General features: G+C 44.3%; 1 protein-coding gene and 1 long non-coding RNA gene across 3 annotated transcripts in view; one reads left to right on the top strand and one right to left on the bottom strand.

Moving 5' to 3' along the window:
* Positions 1 to 1231: 1231 nt before the first annotated feature.
* LOC139232471 (uncharacterized) lies at positions 1232 to 22962 on the bottom strand. 2 transcript variants are annotated; one of them, XR_011588014.1, is made up of 4 exons: positions 22616 to 22962; positions 20363 to 20621; positions 19790 to 20106; positions 1232 to 3218 (listed from the first exon to the last, which is right to left on the bottom strand). It is a non-coding gene; the product is annotated as an uncharacterized lncRNA (long non-coding RNA). The 2 variants fall into 2 exon arrangements; XR_011588013.1 differs by lacking the exon at positions 1232 to 3218 and having other exon boundaries at positions 18336 to 20621.
* Positions 22963 to 24539: 1577 nt separating this feature from the next.
* rc3h2 (ring finger and CCCH-type domains 2) overlaps positions 24540 to 25975 on the top strand; it is a 149842-nt gene continuing 148406 nt past the window's right edge. Inside the window, exon 1 of the mRNA XM_070863243.1 lies at positions 24540 to 25105. The gene's annotated coding sequence lies outside the window, so the exon portion shown is untranslated. The remainder of the gene's footprint in view (positions 25106 to 25975) is intronic.

The raw sequence follows: 25975 nt of genomic DNA, 5'->3' as shown, positions 1-25975 counted from the left end.
TACACATGGTATATGTGTTAATAAGAAAACAATCTACCGCTCTACATCAAATTGATGGGGAAACTAAATAGAACCATTTTATAGAAATGTGTTATTGGAATCTAAGTTCAGCAAATTTCTTACAGTATCATGGTAACTCTTTGTAAATGTGGTCTAATAGTCGAGCAATACAATACAAATGCAGCTGGCTTCCTGTCAAACCAGAGCTTTAATTCTCTGCCAAGAATTCCCACTTCCTCCTCCCTGCGCCCCCCCCCCCTCCCTAGAATGTCCTTTCAAAGCTGATTATGAAGTTTCCTGCCAATTCTGGTTGTATTTTGTATCTTAACCCTCTGTACTCAGCATATTCAATGCTGAAATAAATATTCAGCTGTTTGCAGGTTAAACTAATTAAAAGCACTGCAAACACGTTAGTCTTTATTTTCATTTATATTAGATGTATTCCACAATATTTGGAAAGTGAGTGTGTCCCAGCTATTTTCTGTTTAAACCTTTGAATATTGTTGGAAAAAAGAATTTTGAAATTTATGAACTTTTAAGAACTGAAAAAGGTATTAAGCTCAAGCAAGTCAACCTGTCTTCTCAACATATTCCTCAGTTCCAGGAACTATCTTTGTTGTTTGTCTCTGTACCTTTTCAAAGGCAATAATAATCTTATGGTTAGGTGGTATTACTCCAGATGTGGCCTTCTACATCAACAATGCAGTGCCTTAAGAGGACAAGTTGAGCACTCAAGTCTGTGCAGGCTAAATTCATACCTAGAATCAGCAAGTGTAGCCTTTACCAGCATGAGCTTAAACTGATTAACACATTCATCAGAAGTGAAATAAGGAGGAAGAACAAACTACAAATCCTACATGAAGAAAGCTAAACGGGTTCATTCGAATTAATGTAGGACCATGCAGAAACATGTTCAAAGGATGGTCAGTCGGGCAAAATGAAACCTAGAAAAGAGCATTGCTGTAGATGCAAAACATTGCAGTAAGATTTTTTTTCAGCAATTTAACTAAGGCCACTCAGAGAAAAACTGAGAACCATAAAAGATGCAAACAGGGCTAAAATAGAAGATGAGCATAGTGTTAATATTCTGAATGATTTGCTCCAAGTATTCATAAGGGAAAATATGAACATTATGCCCACCTTAAGTAGTGATAACTAAGTAGAATTAATGATTGATATAAGAGGTTGTTGTGGAAAAATATTTCCGAGACTGTATATATAGAGGTTTATTAAATCGGAGACAAAGCTTTGGGAGAAGTGTTAAAGACCCCTGTCTTTGTCCACTTCTCAAATTGGTATCTGCAATGAAGTTCTTTTTATCTTACAAATTACGTCACTTTACAACACATGCTTTAGCACTACAAAGCTTTGACTAAAGAAGGCTAAGCTTTTGATATAACCCATCCTGCATTGTGACAGGGCAGTATAAACAAGTGCAGGCTTTTGACACCGGTATAAACAAACATGCCCAGCACTTAACTTTCCAGTGTTCATTATCTCACTTTCCCATCTCCATTAACTCAAGGCCAGCCTACCTTAAAGTCTAACTGTTTAAAGCATAATGCATCAGTATTGTCCCTTACAAAATTCATTTAAAGGGGAAAATAAAACAAATGTTTGGTCCCGTATACAATCAAGTATATGTCCAAAAATCCGCTCCAACAATATTCCCCCTTTTGGTCCTGGAGGATGTTTACGAAATCCAGATGACCACAATGATAGTAGTAAATATTTGTCCTTTGGGGTATGTTACTTCCCTGATGTTCCGTATGTCCACCTTGCCTGTAGCTCTAGGCTACCCTTCAAAGATAGTGGTCGGTGTCATTGTCGTCTGTTTCTTCATCCTTGGTGTCTTCAGGTATTTCCATCAGATGTGCTTCTTTTTCGGCGATTACACTGGCTACTGGCATCAGTCGAGCCATCATAACTTTACAGCAGATATTAAAACACCCGATAATCAGACAGCAAGTAATCATTATTACAACCAGAATAATTACTCCGTGCATAAGATAGGACCCCCAGGATCCCCCTAACAGCCAGTCAAACCAGCCAGATCCTCCTGCTGTCGTGGATAACTTCTTTACCTCCCTTCTTATGTGATCAGCGAGGTTGGTTATGTTTTCTGAATTATCGGGAATGTAAGTGTAACATTCAGCTCCAATTAAGGCACATTGTGCATATGGCTACCATTTCAGCCGTTATGCCCTCTATTGCTTCAGCAGTGTCGTTAACTATCTGTTCCAGTGCCCTCTCTAGGTTACGTAATTCATCCTTGGTGCGTCCTATCCCGAATGGGAGCATCATGACCCCAAATAGCGCCTCTACCGGGGTCAGATCTCGTCTTAGTCGATCTGGTGTCTGTACTTCTGCTAAAGTATGTACCCGTCTGACAAAAGGGACCACATATCCCAAATAACAGGACCCTCTCCAGTTCTGAGGCAACCAGGGGTAGGCCTTATGCCCACACACAAAATAAGTGCCATTGTATGCTGTTAGATTCGATCCCAATCTCTCTCTCAGCCCCCGTCGCCACCTAATCTTGGGGTCCCAGTCCTGGCTACTTGTCTGATTCTTCAAACCCTCTATTTCAAAGAACCCCTTGTTTGTTGTTTCGCTGGCTATTATGTTCCACCTGGTGAGATTAAAGTATTGCGTACAATTGCTATCTCCTGCTACAAAACCTGTTTCCTCACCGGTCAGGTCTCTAGTGAAACAAATGTCAGCGGTGGGCCTTCCAACTCCTGAGGTGTTGGTCAAAACCAGGAACGGGGGTCGTACCGACCTATTGTATTCCGGCTGGTACCATCCGTCAAATGCATCCAAAAGGTAACCCCCCGATCTCCACGTTTCTTTATTCCCACTCTGGTTCCAAGTATCATTTACTTCCCCTGTACCGTTTTGTCGCATTACCCACTCTGCTACTTCTGAAATGTTAAGGGAGATTGACCTCAAAGGGATGCCTTGTTTGCTATGTATGGGGATGTGCGAACACACCCAGCAACTGGAAAAGTTCTCATTTTGCGCATAAATATAAGACATGTACAAAAAGGTATTCACATGTAACTCTCGTTTCGGTCTAGCTAGCAGGCCGGACCTAACACGAACTATGATAATCGCACCGATCGCAATATATAGTTTCATCTTATTACTCTATAATTAACAAATAGTCAAAGGCAAAATGGCCAAATGGCTTGCTTGAAGAATATCTCGCTGTCAATCTGTAAATAGACAAACAACAACAACTAATACGTGTGCTAAACGGCTGGTTCAAAAACCTTAAGCTGGATCCAATGCTTCCATTGTCCGTTCCCTTTAACATCGATGCAGGCACAAGTGTCCCTGCTGATTATAACCTCATACGGTCCTATCCATTTTTGAGACAAACCCCGGTTTTCCCGGGAGGACCCTTACCATAACACGACTTCCCGCCAACGGGACTTCAGGAAGCTTTGTAAGCTCTGCTTCCGTGTCTCTTTCTTCCTGATTGTCCCTAACTAATTTATGCATCCCTTTTAATTGAGTACTTAGTTCCAAAACATACCGTTTTATTTTGTCTTTTAATGGGCCTACATCGGCCCCCCCTGTTATGATGTTCTCTGGTAATTGCATCGCCCTTCCTGTCATTAGTTCATAAGGAGTTAATCCGGTTGTCCGGTTTGTCGTGGCTCTTAACTTCATCAATATACTTCTGTCCATGTTTTTCCTGACGTTTGCATGGCCTTTGCCAGGGCATTCTTAAGGGTATGGTTCATGCGTTCTACCATTCCAGAACTCTGCGGGTGGTAGGGTATGTGGAAATTTTGTTTTATGCCCATTAGCTGGCATATTGTTTTTACAATTTTTTTTTCGGTGAAGTGGGTGCCTTGGTCGGAATCTATTTGAAGAGGCACTCCCCATCAGGGAATCACCTGCTCGATCAATATCCTTGCAATCATGTGTGGGGAAAGCTTCCACCCACCGGGTAAATTGATCTATAATCACTAGGCAATATCTTTTTCCATGGGATGGGGGCAAAGGACCTGTGAAATCAATTTGTACGTGTTCCCATGGCCCCCATGGACGGGGCTGGTGTCCCATTTTAATGGGCCTGCCTGGATTATATTGTGCGCATGTAACGCCTCTATGGTAATATTTGGCAATATCTCTCCCCATCCCTTTCCACCACCAATCTCTCCCAAGACTCCCGGTCATGGCCCCTCATCCTGAATGAGACAGGCCATGATGCAACTCCAATAAGGTATTCTGTATGCATTCAGGCGCCATTACCTTTTCGTTTCGTCTCCAAACGTTATCCTTCTCTTGCGTTGCGCCCTGCTTTGTCTACATACCTATTTCTTCCTCAGAAGTGTCCTGGTGTAGTTTCTCAATACTTATCTGATCGTCTCGGGGCCCCAGCGGCACTGACATAATTTTAATAATTTAAAATCATTATCAATGGAGAGTGTTTTTTACCTCTTCAAATTCTTTTTTTTTCAATTAAACCAATATCTTTTTCACAGCTGATATCAACTGGTATTTAGTAAGTTATGTCTTTATCCATCGCAAACACCCCGTCTCCCCCATGCTCCGTAACTTATCATCCGAATATATCCACACCTTCGTTTCTAACTTAAAATGTAATACCATAAGTGATACGTCCTTACTACACAGTATAAATGCATACGAGGCCCATGCTTGAGAGAAGGTCAGTCTGTGACCTGTCCTTTATTCCTTAGCACTCAAGTGATGAAGGTGGGTGGAGCTTCCCCTTTTATACCTGAAGGTCCAGGTTAGGAGTGTCTCCCACCTAGTGGTCAGTGTTCTCACAGTATACAACTTGGGTCAGTTTATACATGGGTTACAATGCTGGTTGAATACATGACATCACCTCCCCCCCCCACCCTCCCCTCCCAAAGTCTTATTGGGATCACAGGTTAAGTCTCTCTGGTGGTTTATGCTCCCTTGTAGAGCGCCTGAGTTGGGGCTCCGGTTGTTGGGCGCTGGCCTGAGTGTCTGCTGTTTGCAGTGCCTCAGGCCTGTCCGGACTGCCCACAGTGACTGGGCTCTCCTCCCTTTGGTTCTGGTGTTCGGTCACCTGTGGTGGAGTGAACTCTATATCGTGTTCTTCCTCTGCTTCTATGGGGTTGCTGAACCTCCTTTTTGTTTGATCCACATGTTTGCGGCAGATTTGTCCATTGGTAAGTTTAACTACCAGAATCCTATTTCCCTCCTTGGCAACCACAGTGCCTGCGAGCCATTTGGGCCCTGCAGCGTAGTTGAGGACAAAAACACAATCATTTACATCAATACATTGCGCCCTCGCATTCCTGTCATGGTAGTGATATTGTGACTGGCGCCTGCTCTCGACAATTTCTTTCATGGTGGGGTGTGTAAGGGATAATCGGGTTTTGAGCGTCCTTTTCATTAGTAGCTCTGCGGGTGGAACCCCTGTGAGCGAGTGTGGTCGGAATCTATAGGCCAACAGGAGGCGTGATGAGCGGGTTTGTAGGGAACCCCCTTGGAATCTGAGCATCCCCTGTTTGATTATCTGCACTGCTCGTTCTGCCTGGCCGTTTGAGGCCGGCTTGAACGGTGCCGTTCTAACATGGTTAATTCCATTTCCTGCCATGAAGTCCTGGAATTCAGTGCTTGTGAAGCACAGGCCATTGTCGCTGACCAAGATGTCCGGTAGACCGTGGGCGGCGAACATTGCCCGTAGACTTTCTACCGTGGCAGAGGATGTGCTTGAATTTAAAATGTCACACTCGATCCATTTCGAGTAGGCGTCTACTACAACCGAAAACATTTTCCCCATGAAAGGACCTGCGTAGTCCACGTGGATGCGTGACCAAGGCTTGGCGGGCCATGGCCAGGGGCTAAGGGGGGCTTCCCTGGGCGCATGGCCCAGCTGGGCACATGTGTTGCACCTGCGAACACAAAGTTCCAGATCTGCGTCTATCCCTGGCCACCAAACGTGTGACCTGGCAATTGCCTTCATCGTGACAATGCCTGGGTGCCCATTGTGGAGTTCTCTGATGAACACCCCTCTGCCCATCTGGGGCATGACTATGCGGTTTCCCCACAGTAGGCAATCGGCCTGAATCGAGAGTTCATCCTTGCGCCTGTGAAATGGTTTAAATTTCTCAGGGCATGCCCTGTACGTGGCTGCCCAGTCCCCATTCAGGACACATTTCTTGACTAGAGACAATAGCGGGTCTCTATTTGTCCAGACTTTAATCTGACGGGCTGTCACGGGTGAGCCTTCTCTTCCGATAGCTTCAACAGCCATGACCATCTCAGCAGCATGCTCGGTAGCCCCCTCAGTGGTGGCTAGTGGGAGCCTGCTGAGTGCATCGGCACAGTTTTCGGTGCCCGGTCTGTGCCGAATTGTGTAGTCATAGGCAGCTAATGTGAGTGCCCACCTCTGTATGCGGGCCGATGCGTTTGCATTTATGGCCTTGTCGGCCAAAAGGGACGTTAGGGGTTTGTAATCTGTCGCCAGCTCAAATTTCCTGCCAAACAGGTACTGGTGCATTTTCTTTACCGCATATACACATGCGAGCGCCTCCTTTTCTACCATCCCGTAGCCCCTTTCTGCCTGGGACAGACTCCTGGAGGCATAAGCTACCGGCTGTAACTGACCCTTGGCATTGACATGCTGCAACACACACCCGACACCATAGGACGACGCATCGCACGTTAACACAAGTTTCTTACATGGGTCATATAGCGTTAACAGATTGTTGGAACATAACAAATTGCGTGCTCTATTAAAAGCCCTTTCCTGGCTGTCCCCCCAGACCCATTCGCGACCTTTGCGTAGGAGCACGTGTAGCGGCTCGAGCAGCGTGCTCAATTTGGGAAGAAAGTTATCAAAATAGTTCAGGAGCCCCAGGAACGAACGCAGCTCCATCGTGTTACGGGGTCTGGGTGCTCTCTAGATCGCTTCCGTCTTGGATGCAGTAGGGCTGATCCCGTCTGCTGCTACCCTCATCCCCAGGAATTCTACCTCTGGAGCTAGGAAGACGCACTTCGCCTTTTTCAGTCGCAGACCTACCCAGTCCAGTCTGCGTAGCACCTCCTCCAGGTTGTGGAGGTGTTCTTCAGTATCGTAACCTGTAATGAGGATGTCGTCCTGAAAAACCACCGTCCCTGGAATCGACTTGAGGAGGCTTTCCATATTTCATTGGAAGATCGCGGCGGCCGAGCGAATCCCGAACGGACATCTGTTGTACTCAAACAACACCTTGTGTGTCGTGATGGTGGTCAGCTTCTTCGACTCTTCAGCTCCTGGGTCATGTAAGCTGAGGTCAGGTCCAATTTTGAAAAAAGTTTGCCACCGGATAGCGTCGCAAAGAGGTCCTCCGCTCTCGGTAGCGGGTACTGGTCTTGGAGTGACACCCAATTGATGGTGGCCTTGTAATCGCCACATATCCTGACCGACCCATCCGCCTTGAGCACCGGCACAATCGGGCTCGCCCAGTCACTGAATTCGACTGGCGAGATGATGCCTTCCCTCAACAGGCGGTCCAATTCGCCTTCTATCTTTTCCCGCATCACGTACGGCACCGCTCTGGCCTTGTGGTGTACTGGTCTGGTGTCCGTGTTTATGTGAATCACTACCTTGGCCCCCATGAACGTGCCAATGCTGGGTTGAAATAATGAGTCAAATTTGTCCAGAACCTGTGAGCATGATACTCACTCCACAGAGGAAATTGCATTGACATCACCCCATTTCCAGTTCATGACAGCAAGCCAACTCCTCCCCAGTAGTGCAGGACCATCCCCTGGGACAATCCAGAGTGGCAACCTGTTCTCCGAATCTTTGTGGGTCACGACTACCGTGGCGCTGCCTAGCACCGGAATGATCTGCTTTGTGTAAGTCCGTAGCTGTGCGTCAATCGGCGATAATTTTGGCCTCCTGGCCTTGGATGCCCACAACTTTTCGAACTGTTTGATACCCATCAGGAACTGGCTGGCACCCGTGTCTAACTCCATTGATACTGGGATGCCATTGAGGAGCACTTTCATCATTATCGGTGGCGTCCTGGTGTATGAACTGTATACGTGCTCCACATGAACTCGCTGAACTTCAGCTTCCAGCGATTTCCCCCAGTGTCCATTTCTGCAATTTCTGCATGTATTTTGCTCATCTCTGCAAACTCCGGCTGAATGTATGCCTCCACGCCTCCAGCATGAGTTGCGGTTTGAAACAAAAGGTCTTTTGCCATTCGATCGTCCCTGACTGCCCCTGTTATTGTCCTTGAGTGCACCATTAACAGGTGTTGATGGCCCCATTACTGGCCGCATTGTCCCTTGCAATGGCGTGAATCGCTGTTCAGCTTGCCATTGTCTCTGTCGAACTCCCCCTCTGGGTTTGACTACATGTTGGGGCATGCCTGACTGCCCTTGTCTGCCTGGAGAACTGTGTGCTGCTTTAACAATGTTGAATCTCTGTCCCAACCATTCCTTAACACAGTACCTCTCATCTGTTCTGCTAGTGGCCATGCTCGTGTGGTTTAAATCCCAGTTTCTTGTCGCCATTGATACGTCCTTGCTACACAGTATAAATGCACACGAGGCCCATGCTTGAGAGAAGGTCAGTTTGTGACCTGTCCTTTATTCCTTAGCACTCAAGTGATGAAGGTGGATGGAGCTTCCCCTTTTATACCTGAAGGTCCAGGTTAGGAGTGTCTCCCACCTAGTGGTCAGTGTTCTCACGGTGTACAACTTAGGTCAGTTTATATATGGGTTACAATACTGGTTGAATACATGACAATAAGTTCACAGTTTCTTAAACTTCCCACATACAGGACAACACTACGAAGGGTTAAAAAAACATTTCACTCTGTTTGGAAAGAGTGGGTGGAGCTAAAACAGGCAGGCAACTCCACACCTTCCCAAACAGGCTTTCATTCATTCCACAGTCAAAATCACTCGAGTACTCTCTTCATTCAAAATAGACACTCACAAAAGTCTCTCTTCTTTCAACAAAGCTTATGTCTGGATCCATATGTCACTTAAGATAGTCACTATCAGCTTTTTTATGGCATTACGTAATTACGCAAGTTACAATTAATGATAGGAATTAATTAATGACCTGGGCAGCCCATGTTTTACATTCCCTTCCTTACCTTCCATGTTCGCCAGTCTCGGACGTTTCCCTTTGTTTCTGTAATACTCACGGCCACGACTACTCTGTGGAGACCCTTTGTCTTCGCAACAAAGCTAGCGTGTTTCCTTACCACCGGAGTTTTCGGCTCTAGGTTGGATCGATCAATTCCCTTCCGCACCGACCTTATTTACTAAAGGGACAACTCAAACTGGTTAGTCAGCCTCTTCCCGCTATCTGTTTAATCGTATCTTATACACTATCCCATCGTGCCCGTACACCTCTCTTTTCAGTCTCTAACACCAGATTCCAAATACTGTCTTAAGTGATCACGTCTGATCAGACAGTATCCTGCCGACTACGCCATTTTGTTGTGAAAAAATATTTCCGAGACTATATAATATATATATATATATATATATATATATATATATATATTGAGGTTTATTAAATCGGAGACAAAGCTTTGGGAGAAGTGTTAAAGACCCCTGTCTTTGTCCACTTCTCAAATTGGTATCTGCAGTGAAGTTCTTTTATCTTACAAATTACATCACTTTACAACACATGCTTTAGCACTACAAAGCTTTGACTATCGAAGGCTAAGCTTTTGATATAACCCATCCTGCATTGTGACAGGGCAGTATAAACAAGTGCAGGCTTTTGACACCGGTATAAACAAACATGCCCAGCACTTAACTTTCCAGTGTTCATTATCTCACTTTCCTATCTCCATTAACTCAAGGCCAGCCTACCTTAAAGTCTAACTGTTTAAAGCATAATGCATCAGTATTGTCCCTTACAAAATTCATTTAAAGGGGAAAATAAAACAAATGTTTGGTCCCGTATACAATCAAGTATATGTCCAAAAATCCGCTCCAACAGAGGTGGAAATACTAGACAAGCTAAAAGGGCTCAAAATAAATATATCTCCATGGAAGGAAGGCACTTATCTCAGAATACTGAGAGATCAGAGAGGAGATTCATAAAGCATTCACAGTCATTATAGGGAACAATGTGCACTGGGGAAGTTTAGCAGGCTAATATGGTGCCCCCTTACAAAATGGGCAACAAAGCAGACACAACCAACTACAGACCCACTACTTCAATAGCAAGTCTGACTTTAAGACCTTGTAAAATAACGGAATTGATTTATGAGGAGAAAACTTGGAGGATTATTTGTACATTAATAACCTAATAAAAAGCAGTCAACATGGATTTGAAAAGGGAAATCGCAGCTGACTAACATCCATGACCTTTTTTTGAGGAAATGACGACCAAAGTGAGCAATGGAAAATCCTATGCCCTGTTGTAAATAAATGTGTTCTACCTAGATTTCAAAAAGATATTTTAAAAAGCGGTAGGAATTTAGGCTAAAACCTTGATCTCTGGAATAGACTTTCAGATAGAGTGACAGCAAAAACCCATGAATCATTAAGAAACAAAGGTGGTGGTGGGGGTGCATTGGGATCTCCCTGGGTGGCTGAATTAAGATGGATCGCATGAGCTTCCTCATTCGTAATTACTGCTAAAGATGGTATGCAATAGAGCCGCTTGCATTTAGAGCAATATGAGTGCCCAAATCTAATTTTTTTGCACAGCTCTGCCCACTGGCTTCTGCCATAAGAATTAGGAGCAGGAGTAGGCAATACAGCCCCTCAAGCTGCTCCACCATTCAATAAGATCATAGCTGATCTACCTCAACTCCACTTTGCCGTCCTATCCCCATATCCCTTGATTCCCTTAGTCCAAAAATCAATTGATCCCAGTCTTGAATATGCATCCAGAGCCCTCTGGGGTAGAGAATTCCACAATCCACCTGAGTGAAGAAATTTCTCCTCATCTCAGTCCTAAATGGCTGACCCCTTATCATGAGACTATGGTCCCCTAGTTCTAGATTCTCCAGTTAGTGGAAACATCCCCTCAGCATCTACCCTGTCGAGCCCTTTTAGAATTTTATACGTGAGATCACCTCTCATTCTTCTAAACTCCAGAGAATATAGGTCCATTCTACTCAATTTCTCCTCGGAGGGCAACCCTCATCCCAGGAATCAATATAGTGAACCTTTGTTGCACCCCCGCTAAGGCAAATATATCCTTCCTTTAGCTAAGGAGAACAAAACTATACACACTACTCCAGGTGTGGTCTCCAAAGCCCTATATAATTGCAGCAAGACTTCCTTACTCTTCTTCTGCAATCCCCTTGCAATAAAGGCTAACATATCATTTGCCTTCCTAATTGTATGCTGTAACTGCATGTTAACTTTGTGTTCCATGTAGAAGGACACCCAAATCCCTCTGCATACCAACATTTACTAGACTCTCACCTTTTAAAAAATATTCTGCTTTTCTATTCCGACCAAAGTGAATAATTTCACACTTCCCCACATTATACTCCCATGTGCCACCTTCTTGCGCACTCACTTAGCCTGTCTATAACCCTTTGCAGCCTCTCTGCGTTCTCCTCACAGCTTACTTTCCCACCGAGCTTTGTATCACCAGCAAACTGTCCCCATATCAAAGTCATTGATATATAGATTGCAAATAGCTGAGGCCCAAATGCTGATCCTCCACTTCTAAAGTTATAAAAGAGCCAAATGTCCCATCAGTTTTCTTCTAATATTAGAAATGGAGACAATTTGACAGGACTACTTGATTTAAAAGTGTCAAAAGATTGCTTTGGAGCAGTTGCAGTTATACCCAGTGCAAAATGCTGATCTGTCACCAGTTTGACCACTGATACACTGCTCCTCCTGCATTCATGCAAAGCTGTAACAACTTCACAGCAATAATGCAGTATAACTGTAATATCAAAGCTTCAGCCCACTGCAGGCATATGTACCTTGTTAAATTTAGAGGGATTAAATCTCTCAGTTTCAGTTGCGAGAATCTTATGAACATTGCTATGGTGAGAAACTGAACTAAAATAAAGAAGCTATCATGGTGTTTAAGCTGAAAACTTAAAAAAAACAATTGGCCCAGACAGACAAGAGTTCCACTGAAGCTGCTGACAGACCGATTATGTCATTTGGGGTCAAGCAAAACAGCAGAATAAATGGTCTCAATGAGTTATTATTACAATGGTGAGCCTACGAAGGCATTTATAGCCAGGGTATTTGTTCAGATGGATAATCTGCACATTACAATACTGGAGGAGGTTAAGTTATTCGCTTTGAACATGAAAAAGTAATTGAGATTAATTACATAGAAATGACAGTACAGAAACAGGCCATTGCTCCACAGAGCCTCCTCCCGCCCTACTTCATCTTAACCCATCATTGTTCTAACCTCATCATAACCTATTTATTTCTCCCTCATGTACGCATCTAGCTTGCTCTTATCTAGCATCAATGCTATTCTTCTCAACTACTCCATGTGGTAAGCACTAACCATTTCTAACCACTCTTTGGTAAAGACCTTTCTTCTGAAATCTTTATTGGATTTATTCGTGGCTATTTAATTAATTAGGGGTCATAAATATAAAAGATAGATGTGGCAAAGGGAAATGCTATAACATTGATAAACTTAGGCTAACAACTAGTTAATGCTAACTACAACAACAACTTAGAAACATAGAAAATAGGTGCACGAGTAGGCCATTCGGCCCTTCTAGCCTGCACCGCCATTCAATGAGTTCATGGCTGAACATGCAACTTCAGTACCCCATTCCTGCTTTCTCGCCATACCCCTTGATCCCCCTAGTAGTAAGGACTTCATCGAATTCCACAGGTTCATCACTCTCTGGGTGAAGAAGTTTCTCCTCATCTCAGTCCTAAATAGCTTACCCCTTATCCTTAGACTGTGACCCCTGGTTCTGGACTTCCCCAACATTGGGAACATTCTTCCTGCATCTAACCTGTCCAATTCCGTCAGAATTTTATATGTTTCTATGAGGTCCCCTCTCATTCTTCTAAATTCCAGTGAATATAAGCCTAGTCGATCCAGTCTTTCTTCATATGTCAGTCCTGCCATCCTGGGAATCAGTATGGTGCACCTTCACTGCACTCCCTCAATAGCAAGAATGTCCTTCCTCCGATTAGGAGACCAAAACTGTATACAATATTCAAGATGTGGCCTCACCAAGGCCCTGTACAACTGCAGTAAGACCTCCCTGCTCCTATACTCAATTCCTCTCGATATGAAGGCCAACATGCCATTTGCCTTCTTCACTGCCTGCTTACTTGCTTGCCAACTTTCAGTGACTGATGTTCCATAACATCCAGGTTTCGTTGCACCTCCCCTTTTCCTAATCTGTCACCATTCAGATAATATTCTGTCTCTCTGTTTTTACCACCAAAGTGGATAACCTCACATGTATTTATATAGCATCTTTAACATAGTGAAACGTCCCAAAGCACTTCACAGGAGTATTATGAGATTTAAAAAATTTGACACCGAGCTGCATAAGGAGAAATTATAGCAGATGACCAAAAGCTTGGTGAAAGAGCTAGGTTTTAAGGAGCGTCTTGAAGGAGGAAGAGAGGCAGAGAGGTTTAGGCAGGGAGTTCCAGAGCTTGGGGCCGAGGCAACAATAGGCATGGCCACCGATGGTTGAGTGATAAACAGGGATGCTCAAGAGGGCAGAATTAGAGGAGCGCAGACATCTCTGGGGTTGGAGATTACAGAGATAGGGAAGGGCGAGGCCATGCAGGGATTTGAAAACAAGGATGAGAATTTTGAAATCGAGGCGTTGCTTAACTGGGAGCCAACGTAGGTCAGCGAGCACAGGGTTGATGGGTGAGTGGGACTTGCCACGAGTTAGGACACGGGCAGCCGAGTTTTGGATCACCTCTGGTTTACATAGGGTAGAATGTGGGAGGCCAGCCAGGAGTGCGTTGGAATAGTCAAGTCTAGAAGTAACAAAGGCATAGATGAGGTCTTCAGCAGCGAATGAGCTGAGGCAAGGGCGGAGATGGGCAATGTTACGGAAGTGGAAATAGGTGGTCTTAGTTATGCGTGGTTGAATGCTCATTTCAGGGTTGGCTGACACCAGGGTTGTGAACAGTGTGGTTCAGCCTAAGACCAAAGTTGCAGCGAGGGCTGAAGTCAGTGGCTAAGGAACGGAGTTTGTGGCGGGGACCGAAAACAATGGCTTTGGTCTTCCCAATATTCAACTGAAGAACATTTCTGCTCCTCCAGAATTGGATGTTAGATAAGCAGTCTGACAATTTGGAGACCCTGAAGTGGTAGTGAGATAGAGCTGGGTGTCATCAGCATACATGTGGAAACTGACGCTGTGTTTTAAGGGCAACATATGAGGGGGCCAAGGATAGATCCTTGGGGGACACCAGAGGCAACAATGCGGGGGCAGGAAAATAAGTCATTGCAGGAGATTCTCTGGCTACAATAAGATAGATAAGAATGGAACCAGGCAAGTGCAGGCCACCCAGCTGGATGACCGTGGAGAGACGTTGGAGAAGGATAGAGTGGTCAACTGTGTCAAAGGCTGCAGACAAGTCAAGAAGGATGAGAAGAGATACTTTGCCTTTATCAGTCACAAAGCTTGTCATTTGTGACATTTGATGAGAACTATTTCAGTACTGTGGCAGGCGCGGAAACCGGATTGGAGGGATTCAAACATGGAATTGTGGGAAAGATAGGCACGGATTTGGGAGGCGACAACATGTTCAATGACTTTGGAGAGGGAAGGGAGGTTGGAGATGGGGCAGTAGTTTGCAAGGACGGAAGGGTTGTGGGTTTTTTTGAGGAGAGGGGTGATGACGGTAGATTTCAGGGAGTGGGGGACAGTTCCTGAGGAGAACCTAAGAGGTTTTGTTTTGGTTAGTCGTGTGTCTGTCACACCACCAAAAAGCCTCACCATACTCGGGGTTTTAAAGTAAACTACTGTGAAATCACCAGAAGTATAGCTTTTGTTTGCCTCCATCTTTCCTCTCATGGTGGGGGTACAGAAGGGAGGTAAGTGGGGTCTCTTTCTATTTACCTGATATGGAGTGTTCACTTTCTCCCTCATAAGGACACACATTAAAAGTCCAAAAGATTAGGCAGAGGTTGGCAACTGCTAAGATTTAGGGACCCCTAAATGTGTGCGGGGGTACAGCCAACTAAAAGTGTGCTGCTCAGCAGATTTCAGGGAGTGGGGGACAATACCTGAGGAGCACAGTGCCTTGGTACACTTCCTGTCGCATGCTCAGTTAGGACAACCCTACTCATTAGGGGTTTTGTCTGCAGGGTAATCTGGAGCAAATTGGGAGAAGTCCCAGTCCACCATGATAGGTCTACCCCTCCAGGTCCCATGAATGTCTAGCCATCTTGGCTCAATCATCCACAGCACCATGGAGTAGTACTAATCTGGCTCATGTATTGGATGACTAAGTCTATCACAGAGGATTGATAGTTCCGATCTAACCTCACCAGGCATGTCATTTTGACGTCAAATAGACCCCAAGGAGAGACTGAGCTTACACCCCGTCCTTGCCCTCACCATGGGAGGAAAGATGGATGGTAAAGTGAGGAATGCAAATTTAGATGGATTAGGAGAATCTACGGATAAGATAAAATGGCCATTATACCAATGCCAAAGGCTTGGAGGTGAGCTATTTGAAGAAAAGATAGTAATAGTAATGATGTTACTGTCATTCATAAAAGGGACTGTAACCAGAGGATGGATGCAAGATAGAGGAAAAGGGGTATAAAATGTTTTTTAATGATAGACATATTTAGCACTATAGAGTACTATTATGGGTTAAAAATGACATAACCATTCTCAAAAGGGTTTAACTAACAATGGAAGGGAGATGACAGCAGCAATTTGTGTAGAAATTAATAATGACAACTAAGTAATAATTGGTAACTGCCAGCTGAAGGCGAACAAGTACATAAGTTATTTAGGCAAATAACAGAGCTGCGGGGAGTTGTAATGTAATCATAAGGGATTTCAAAACTCAGAGCTAAACTAGACATCTAGGACAAATGAGAGGGAGAATGGAAAGCATAAGCCATTTCATATGGGAAATAACACAGCGTGTGAAGCAGGCTAATGGGGCACACACAATATTAGGATAATTCAAGAATTAGAATTCTGGAAGTGGTGAATAATTGTATTCTGGGGATCATTGCATAAATTGATTTTTGGCATTGCTGAGGTCAAAACATTACATGGCTTTACAATAACAAACTTTAGAAATGCTAAGATTAAAATAAATTGGATATAAAATGAAATTTGAAATTTTTTTTTAAAAGATTTTAAAAAGATGCAAAAACAGCAAGACCAAGGGTATATAAAGTCAAGAATGACTTGGCTCTTAGACAGACTCCAGCTCCAGGGAATTATGTTCTCACTGGGCTGATTATTTTTTATTTCAGTTATTGCACTATGAGGTGTAAAATCCATTAATGCACCAAAGCTCCCCCAATGGGTTAAATTATTACCTGATGCAGGACATAGAAACATAGAATATAGGTGCAGGAGTAGGCCATTCGGCCCTTCAAGCCTGCACCACCATTCAATATGATCATGGCTGATCATGCAACTTCAGTACTCCATTCCTGCTTTCTCTCCATACCCCTTGATCCCGTTAGCCGTAAGAGTCATATCTAACTCCCTTTTGAATATATTTAACAAACTAGCCTCAACAACTTTCTGTGGTAGAGAATTCCACAGGTTCACAATTTTCTCAGTGAAGATGTTTCTCCTCATCTCGGTTCTAAATGGCTTACCCCTTATCTTTAGACTGTGACTCCTGGTTCTGGACTTCCCCAGCATCGGGAACATTCTTCCTGCATCTAACCTGTCCAATTCCGTCAGAATTTTATATGTTTCTATGAGGTCCCCTCTCATTCTTCTAAATTCCAGTGAATATAAGCCTAGTCGATCCAGTCTTTCTTCATATGTCAGTCCTGCCATCCTGGGAATCAGTATGGTGCACCTTCACTGCACTCCCTCAATAGCAAGAATGTCCTTCCTCCGATTAGGAGACCAAAACTGTACACAATATTCAAGATGTGGCCTCACCAAGGCCCTGTACAACTGCAGTAAGACCTCCCTGCTCCTATACTCAATTCCTCTCGATATGAAGGCCAACATGCCATTTGCCTTCTTCACTGCCTGCTTACTTGCTTGCCAACTTTCAGTGACTGATGTTCCATAACATCCAGGTCTCGTTGCACCTCCCCTTTTCCTAATCTGTCACCATTCAACTTAGTGTCATCTGCAAACTTGGAGATATTGCATTCAATTCCTTCGTCTAAATCATTAATGTATATTGTAAATAGCTGGGGTCCTAGCACTGAACCTTGCGGTACCCCACTAGTCACTGCCTGTCATTCTGAAAAGGACCCGTTTATTCCTACTCTCTGCTTCCTGTCTGCCAACCAGTTCTCTATCCACGTCAATACATTCCCCCCAATACCATGTGCTTTAATTTTGCACACTAATCTCTTGTGTGGGACCTTGTCAAAAGCCTTTTGAAAGTCCAAATACACCACATCCACTGGTTCTCCCTTGTCCACTCTACTAGTTACATCCTCAAAAAAAATTCTAGAAGATTTGTCAAGCATGATTTCCCTTTCATAAATCCATGCTGACTTGGACCGATCCTGTCACTGCTTTCCAAATCATCTGCTATTACATCTTTAATAAAGGACTACATTACAACAGTGACTACACTTCAAAAAAAAGTAGTTAATTGGATGTAAAGCACTTTGGGACATCCTGAGGTCATGAAAGATGCTATATAAATGCAAGTCTTTTTTTCCCACACACAAAAAATGGACACTTGGATGTGGTTTTTTTAAGTCTTGCGTTTATATAACACCTTTCAGGGCGTTTCAAGGCGCTTCACAGCCAATGAATTATCTTTGAAGTGTAGTCACTGTTGTGATGTTTGGCAGCCAAATTGTGCACAGCAAGGTCCCACAAACAGCAATGTGATAATGACCAGTTAATGTGTCCTTTAGTGATGTTGGTTGATGGATATTTATGGCCAGGACACTGGGGAGAACACCCCAGTTCTTCCACAAAATAGTGCTTTGGGATATTTTATGTCCACCTGACAGGGCAGATGGAGTCTCAATTTAACGTCTCATCCAAAAGATAGCATATCTGATAGTGCAACACTCCTTCTGTACTGCACTTGAGTTCCAGCCTGGATTTTGTGTTAAAGTCTCAGGGGCGAGAGTGCTACCATGCAGCCATGTCTGATGATTCTTGTGGAACTGTATACCAAGACAAGCCAGCATCTGCAAAAGTGGAGTCATAAAACTCAGAAAAAAAATACTACTACACAGCTCTCAGAATTGGCTTTATTGCTGTAATAACAATACAGGTTGACCTCCCTTATCCAGAACCCTCGGGAGCAGGCCTGTTCTGGATAATGGATTTTTCTGGACGAGGGGTGATCACGTTAAATTGGATGGTACAGGTAGGTACTGAGCAAGGGGATATCGGAACTGGCTGGCTTGGGGCTGGGAGTATGGCAGAAAGATCGTGGACCGGGGGGGAGGGGGGTTGATTATGGGGTCAGGCCAGCAATGCGAGAGTCGGCAGCAAGGAAGGACTTCAATTTGTTCATGTCAGAGTTCTGTGCATGCACCACCCAGTGGGCGGGAATGGTTCTGGACGAGGGGTGCTTCTGGATAAGGGTGTTATGGATAAGGGAGGTTCAACCTGTATTACAATAAATATATTTTTAAAACTTTAATTCTGCTTCGTTTCTCATTTTTCTCTCTCTTGTATTCTGTTTTTTTTTTGGTTTTGCCAGTTTAACTTTCATTTTACACTAGCAGATCTCGTGATGTTGCTTGTGGTAAGTTTGATAATACATATTGTATACATATTGCATTCTGCTACAAACAATTTATTATTTTGCCCAAAGGTGAGTTGTGGCTCTGAAGGTCACTAGATCGTACAGTAGTTGGATACAGGTATGTGTCTGCGATCTCCCTACATGGTGAGTTGCATTATCAACCATACTACTGTGGAGACAGACATTGTGGAGGCCTAATTGTATCCTTCTGAGGACTAACCACCTTTGCTACTCACGCAGCAGCATTGGCAGAGATCTGGTGTGGCATCAAAATGACAAAATGGGAGGAAATGAAATAATTATCCAAAAATATTATTTCACTCCTACTTTATCACCTTTTTGCTATCTTCCTGTTTCCATGCTGCTCTTCAACTAGGAATATGACATAATCTAGATGATTGGGTTCTCTATTAATATTTAACAGAACATGTGCCAGTAGGCTGGTACTCTGAGCAGAAAGTGGTCCACATAGTAACGTGGCTGTTAATCTGTAAAATTTGCCCCTACAAGACAAATAAGACTAACATCAATGTTGAAAAATGACAAGTTAGAAGCAGAATATTATAGGCCCGTTAGTTTAACTAAGATTATAGGTAAGTTGCTGGAAGACATCATTAGAGAATCTCAACGTGGGTTCTGGAAAACATCATGTCTCAGTGACCTAGTTGAATTATTTGAGGAAATTACTGTGTTGCTGGATGTGTAACTAGCATTGTAAACTTGGATTTTCAAAATGCTTTTTACAAGGTATCACACAATACTTATAAGATAGAGTCCTGTGGGAGGGCTTGGCTGCAGCATCATTTGATATGGATACACTCTCCAAAGTAGCCCAGAGAGTGCTGACGCCATGCGCGATACCTTGGCAAAGACTGGAAATGGACTCCTCCATACTTTCCTCCGTGGTGGTGAAACTCCTTGGCAAACCTGATAATACCTGATATAACTGCTTGTGTGAAGCAAGTAGTTTTCTTCTCTGAAATCTGCATCTCTGTCCTCCTCAGGAGAGCTGGGAAAGGAACTCGTCATCTGAAGAGCTGTCTCCTGGGTTGTCCCTACCACCAGTACCTGCTGCTGCTCACTAGTGCTGGGTGCATCACCATGTGCAGACCCCTCTAACTCACTCTCTAACCCAGCCGGGGGGGGCAATCTCTGTGCCAGTGCTTAGGAGTGATACAAGGTGTGATGGTGCCTCCTCAGAAGGATTCTCTTCTAAGGTATCTTCTTCTGCGGGCTGTGGCTGTTGAGAAGGAACTAGAAGAAATAGAAGAGGGACAAGAGTTAGCATGGCACTGGAAACAGATGGTAGGCATTACAATGTTGCTTGATGTTTTTCTGAGGAAATTACTATGTTGCTGGATGTGTAACTAGTGTTGTACACTTGGATTTTTAAAATATTTACAAGGTACCACACAATATTTATAAGGTAGGGAGGGCCTGGCTGCAGCATCATTGGAGATAGCTACACTCTCCAAGGTAGCCTACAGAGTGCTGATGCCATGCGCGATACCTTGACAAAGACTGGAAACTGACTCCTCCACACTTTCAGCCACGGTGGTGAAACTTCTTTTCTGAGGTTCATGAAGGATTGCAAATAACCGTCAGAGATTCTGTTCAAAGCAGCTTCCTGCCTCCAAGCGTCCTATTCTGACAGCTCTAGCGAGGTCGCTGATTTTCAGCGCTTGCTGCTTCGGATTGAAGAAATTCATGATGTTGGCTGGTCCTCCCTCAGTCTTACTCCTCTCCCTTGCGTTGTGCACTACCTTGTCCTGCAGAAAGAGAGTGAGAGTTAGTGAGTATCTCCTACAAAGAAGAGCACACAGTTGTAGAACTTCTGTTTGTTGTGCAGATGCTGAGTGTGAGAAGTAGTAGTTGGAATCAGGATGGGATGAAGTTGAATGAAAAGCACCTGTCTGAAGTTTGATGTGAGGAAGGAGTCACGAGTGCTGTTAGTGGGTGCTGTGAATGAAGCAAGGAAGAAGTGAGTCTATCTGTATTAAGAATGAGCAGTGGTGTAGTATTCCCTTGTGTTGGGGTGATGAAGGATGTGAGGGAATTGTTGCCAAGTGTTGTTGGGAGAAATTAAGAGCCATATTCACCCTTGTTACTCTTTTGAAGTCATTAACCCCTGATCATTGAAGGTGATGCTCCTGGAGGTGACAATCTCTGCAATTTCTCTCCATTCCTAGTGTACTTGGTGTTTTGGATCCTCGTTCCACTGGCTAGAAAAAGAGCTGCTCTCCACACCCTAAAATATTTCAGCAGGACCTCCAGGAAAGCTTCAAAGAACCTGGGGTGTTGCCTGTGACACATCCTGAATTCTTCCTCCACCACTCCACAGCAAAAGCAGCCAGGAAGAGATGCAGTCTCACTTTGAGAAGTGCATTTGCACTTTAAATAGGCTTCTGGCTGATGGATATGGCAAAGGAAAGTGGCCAGGTTTCCTGTTGTGTCAGCGAATCGGGTGAGAAACTCGCCCATGAGGTAAAATATGGAATTCCCTGCTGCAGAGAGTTGTTGATGCCAGTTCATTGGATATATTCAAGAGGGAGTTAGATATGGCCCTTATGGCTAAGGGGATCAAGGAGTATGGAGAGAAAGCAGGAAAGGGGTACTGAGGGAATGATCAGCCATGATCTTATTGAATGGTGGTGCAGGCTCGAAGGGCCGAATGGCCTACTCCTGCACCTATTTTCTATGTTTCTATCCCGGGCCTGTTATCTGGTGCAGCGGGTGAATTTTGAACTCATCCTGCCGCCTACTGACCCAAAACCTGCCTGGGGTTAAAATCAGGGTTGTAACTATCTCTAGGCAATATTTGTGAATTGTCTCTTTGCTCACAAAAACAAAGAATATAGCCAATTGAAGTCAATTTTAAATTCACAATTTTGCCTGCTCAGGTCATATATTTAAAAAAAGTGCTAACTGTTTGAACAGAGCCTTTTGCTTCTGTCACAAGTTACATTTTTGCTCTTTAAATTTTTTTGGTGCTCATCAACATGAGGGATTTTAGCGATGGGAAATGAAACCCTTCCCATTTCAGATACCAGTATCAGCACTCTTGGGTCAAATAGAGCACAGCCAGATGCAGAATAAATTTTCCTATATTATACCCCAAAACTCTGCCACATTCTCAAAAATGCAGCCCATACTGCACCAGAGCAACCTATTTTGCATTTACCACACCACCAGTCTGTGACTTCTGAGTTTTGTGCTCTAGGCTTATGCCTACTAGAACTGGATTACACCTGCCCAAAGTCATTTCACATGGGATCTTTACAGTCAGCAGACAGAAGACTTTCATTCCAAGTCTGGGGTGAATTTGGATTCAGTTCCCAGAAGTGAAAGACCAATGTGTTACCCACCCGCCTCGCAAATGTCATCCAAATTTTTTTACCATCATGATTAATTATCAATGACATGGATAATTACCCATGGTTCTGTGCACACTCAGTTGACTATGTCAATGGTGCTGTCATGGGAAAGTGTTGAATGGAATTCTGGCAATGCTCATAAGGAATCAGGAACAATTTGTGGGTGAGCTGGATTGCTTTTTGATATGTATGTAAACATTGTAACTGTGTAAAACTTGCCACCAGAGGGCACAACTGTTGGAGGCCCAAGGGTCAATTGCACACCTCATGCAAGGGAGTATAAAAGGTTGTCTGCCATGCTGCACAGACACTCTGGAGTTGTATTAAAGAGACTAAGGTCACATCACTCAGTCTTGTGGAGTTCTTCCATACGTAACACTTTTGCATACCTTTTAATAATTAATTATGGAGTGGCTGAGGCCTTTAAGCAGATCATTTTCTTTCCTTCCCCATCCCTACGCGCCCGTTGGTTTAACATCATTTGTAGTGCAGGGACACCTAGAAGCAGAATGTGTGTTAATACACTTTGATAACACTGAACGAAGATTTATGCAAGATAACTTTATGGATTATGATGTACGCAGCCTTACATTAATGCCCCATGAGAGGAGCACAGGTGGCAATCTAGTCTTATTATCCCTTAACCTTATGTAAAATAAGCTGCCGACTGGCGATTACAAGTAAGTGATATAATGACGTACTGAGAGGCCAGCAATAAATCATAACAAAACTTGAATGTTTTGGACTATTTTCTGAAACCGCAAGATACGCCTTGAAACCACTCCTGGCATTGTTCGTTGTAATGTGTACTGTTTGGATTTTATTTGTTCATGACTACTTTATTCTGTTATTGTGCAGGCAGCAGGTGCTAGTTGACACCAACAGCACAGTGTACCAAATGTCATCCCTGCAGATAGACAGTACTACACAGGGGTTATTTTTGTTAGAATAATTATTCAGAAATAAGCTCAGTTGATTACTGCAAAATTCTGAGTTTGTGATATAACAGTTTTGTGATTTTTCAATAATTTCACTTTATTGCGATTCGGCTGCCAAAATGTACACATTCAAGAATCCAAATAATAATGACCATAAATTATCAACTTGTAGTAACAATGACATTCATTATTATTTTGTAGCTTTTGTGAACATTTTGTTTTGATTGTGTTCCCTTGTAAGATATTACAACAGCTTTCATTTACATGGGACGTGTTTTCTTCGTTTAAAAAGGTACAAAGGGGTGTGTCAGCAAATTATTCTTTATGTTGCCCCTTGAATTTATGAATAAACTATTTGTGTGTGTGTGTGTGTGTGTGTGTGGGTGTGGGGGGGGGGGGGGGAGGATTTATAGTGTGTGTGTGTGTGTGCGCAAACTCTATTAGCCAACTTTGGTCTGTTTTTTTTAAGCATGTCAACACAATTGACTTAAGGTGGTCATCTGTGAACTGTTCACGGGAGATCAAACCAACAGGAGGTGCTGCGCAATTCTGGGGACAGGAGGAAGGCTCACAGTTATCATTCTCTTGATATGTCTGTCCTCTCTCTCTCTCATAACATTACAGTCTCCTCATTCCTCCATCCCTCCAGCTTTCATTTAACTGCAACTGCCGCCTCAAAAAAAAAGCGGCTCGTTCCGGCTCGACCCTCTCGCATCCTTCCATCAGACAGAAAATAGCGCCGGGCAACAACAACAACAACAAAAAAAATTCTCTCTTTTTTTTTTAGAGAATTTTTTTTTTCGCGGCCTGTCAGAGCTGAACAGACGGATTTCCCCCCCCCCTCACAAACCACGGGCGGGGTGCCGGGGAAGAGCTCCCGTGCCGTGTCGGTGTTGGGGAGGGAGGGAGACGGTTGCGCGGAGGGATACGCGGCCAGGGACGCCGCCTTCCTGTTCAGGTCTCCCTGGCGGGGAGTCGCCGCGATACGGAGCAAAATGTCGGCGGCGCCGGAGCAGGGCTGCACCGCCAGCGACTCGACCTCCCGTCGGCTTTTATGACCCGCGGCTCGTGCCGCCGTCTACATGTATTTATTAATCGCTTCTGTGAAGTTAACTTATTTTAAAAAAGTTTTTCTTTCTTCGATGGAAAGATGGATGTTACTTCTCCTTCTTCTTAGTGCCTACAGAAAAGGTAAAGAGAAAAACAGAGTTTTCTCTCGGCCGCCGCGCCATGTCGTGCCTGGCGGGAGCAGCTGTCAAAGGACAACCGAACGTGCTTGTCGGCACGTGGCCCCGCCCCCGCTCCCGGCTGATTGGCGGCTGCTCCATCCAGCAGCCCGGAGTGCGATGGCGATTGGTGCAGCCGTACGTCAATCTGTGTGAGGAGCAGGCGGGGGGGCGCTTCGCCTCGCCTCTGGTCAGGTTAGGTTGAGATTCGCACCTCTCGCCGTGGCGCGCGGGCTGCTTTTAAAAAGCCCGACATTAATATATTCACACTGCGCCGAATAAAAAAAAAAATGTGGGACCCAGGAGAAATTTATGGTTCATTTGAAAATGACCGTGTGACCGGCGCGCTTTGGCGCGCACGGGCCGGGCATTCCCAGACACGATGACAAGTGCAATCGCCATGTTTTCCCCAAGTGTCAGCGCCGAGCGGCTGTGGTTAAGGGTGTGTTGTGCTGCTCTGACAGGCGAGTTTGCTGGAGGCAAGGACCAGCTTTTCCGAGTATCCGTCGTCGTCTCTCTTTTTAACCATCTTTTCGGCTTGGAGATCGACGCAAGGCGTCCTGTCCGAGAGCGCAACCCCTTTCGGGCTGGGCGATGAGATCCGAGGGGACGAGGTGCTTTAAACGGCGGCTCCTCTAGACATGCACGGATTTTCCAACCGGCAACGTTTTGACATTCTTTTCCCCTCAAAACAAAACAAACAACACCGTCCTAGGTTTGTGTTTTACTTCGGAATTCATACTCAAACATTGCCCTCTTCTTGTAAGCGCTATTTGTTTCCATCGAGTACGTAAAATTGCGCAATAAGCGCGCACAAACCTGCAATCAAGATTGTCATATCTTGTACTTCGCACAGAGGTTAGACAAGTGTCGTTTCTGTTTTTCTAGCTTTTAAATCGGGTTGGGCAGGCTCGAGGACGATAAGTCTTGCACCACAGTTTGTTTTTGATTTTAAAAGCAGTGGTTCACGGTATTCACTGTTGATTATTACAGCAGCCACAGATGACCTGACTTCATTTAAAGTCACACCCTTCCCATGTTCAAATATAAGAAGCACAGGCTCGCAAAGACCTGCTCTATTGGTTTCAAGCCAGGCTGATGCAGGTTTCCTGTGACATATATTTATTTCACTGATCATATTTTGGGCTTGTGTAGATGAATTTAAAATGTAACTACTGTCACCATGTTGCCACTTCTTGTTCTAGGCCAAAAATAAGTGGGTGGATGTAGTGGTGGAACATGCTATCTTGAAAAGCTGGTCATGTTGACTTTGGAAAAAGTCTTTGTTTATTACACTGGAATAGTTTTTTATGTGCAGTACATTGGTCAGGATTTTGCGGTGACAATGACGGTGAACTTGTCAGCATCATTACCCCTCTGAAACTGACAACAACCGTGGCGATTTAGCCCATGCACAGATAAATGCAGAAATCCTGAAGTTGCAGTCTGTCATTAAATGCCCCACCACAGATTGCCCTGTGGAACTCCCCAGAGCTGAAAATCAATTGAAGCCACTTACAAGGACAAAAACTTATCCCATTACGCTGGAATATCGCTGTTAACCGCGCCGTATCCCCCTCCAAAA

The sequence above is a fragment of the Pristiophorus japonicus genome, chromosome 20 (genome assembly GCF_044704955.1).
Source record: "Pristiophorus japonicus isolate sPriJap1 chromosome 20, sPriJap1.hap1, whole genome shotgun sequence".
Lineage (NCBI taxonomy): Eukaryota > Metazoa > Chordata > Chondrichthyes > Pristiophoridae > Pristiophorus > Pristiophorus japonicus.
This window is presented reverse-complemented; position numbering and strand designations above follow the sequence as displayed.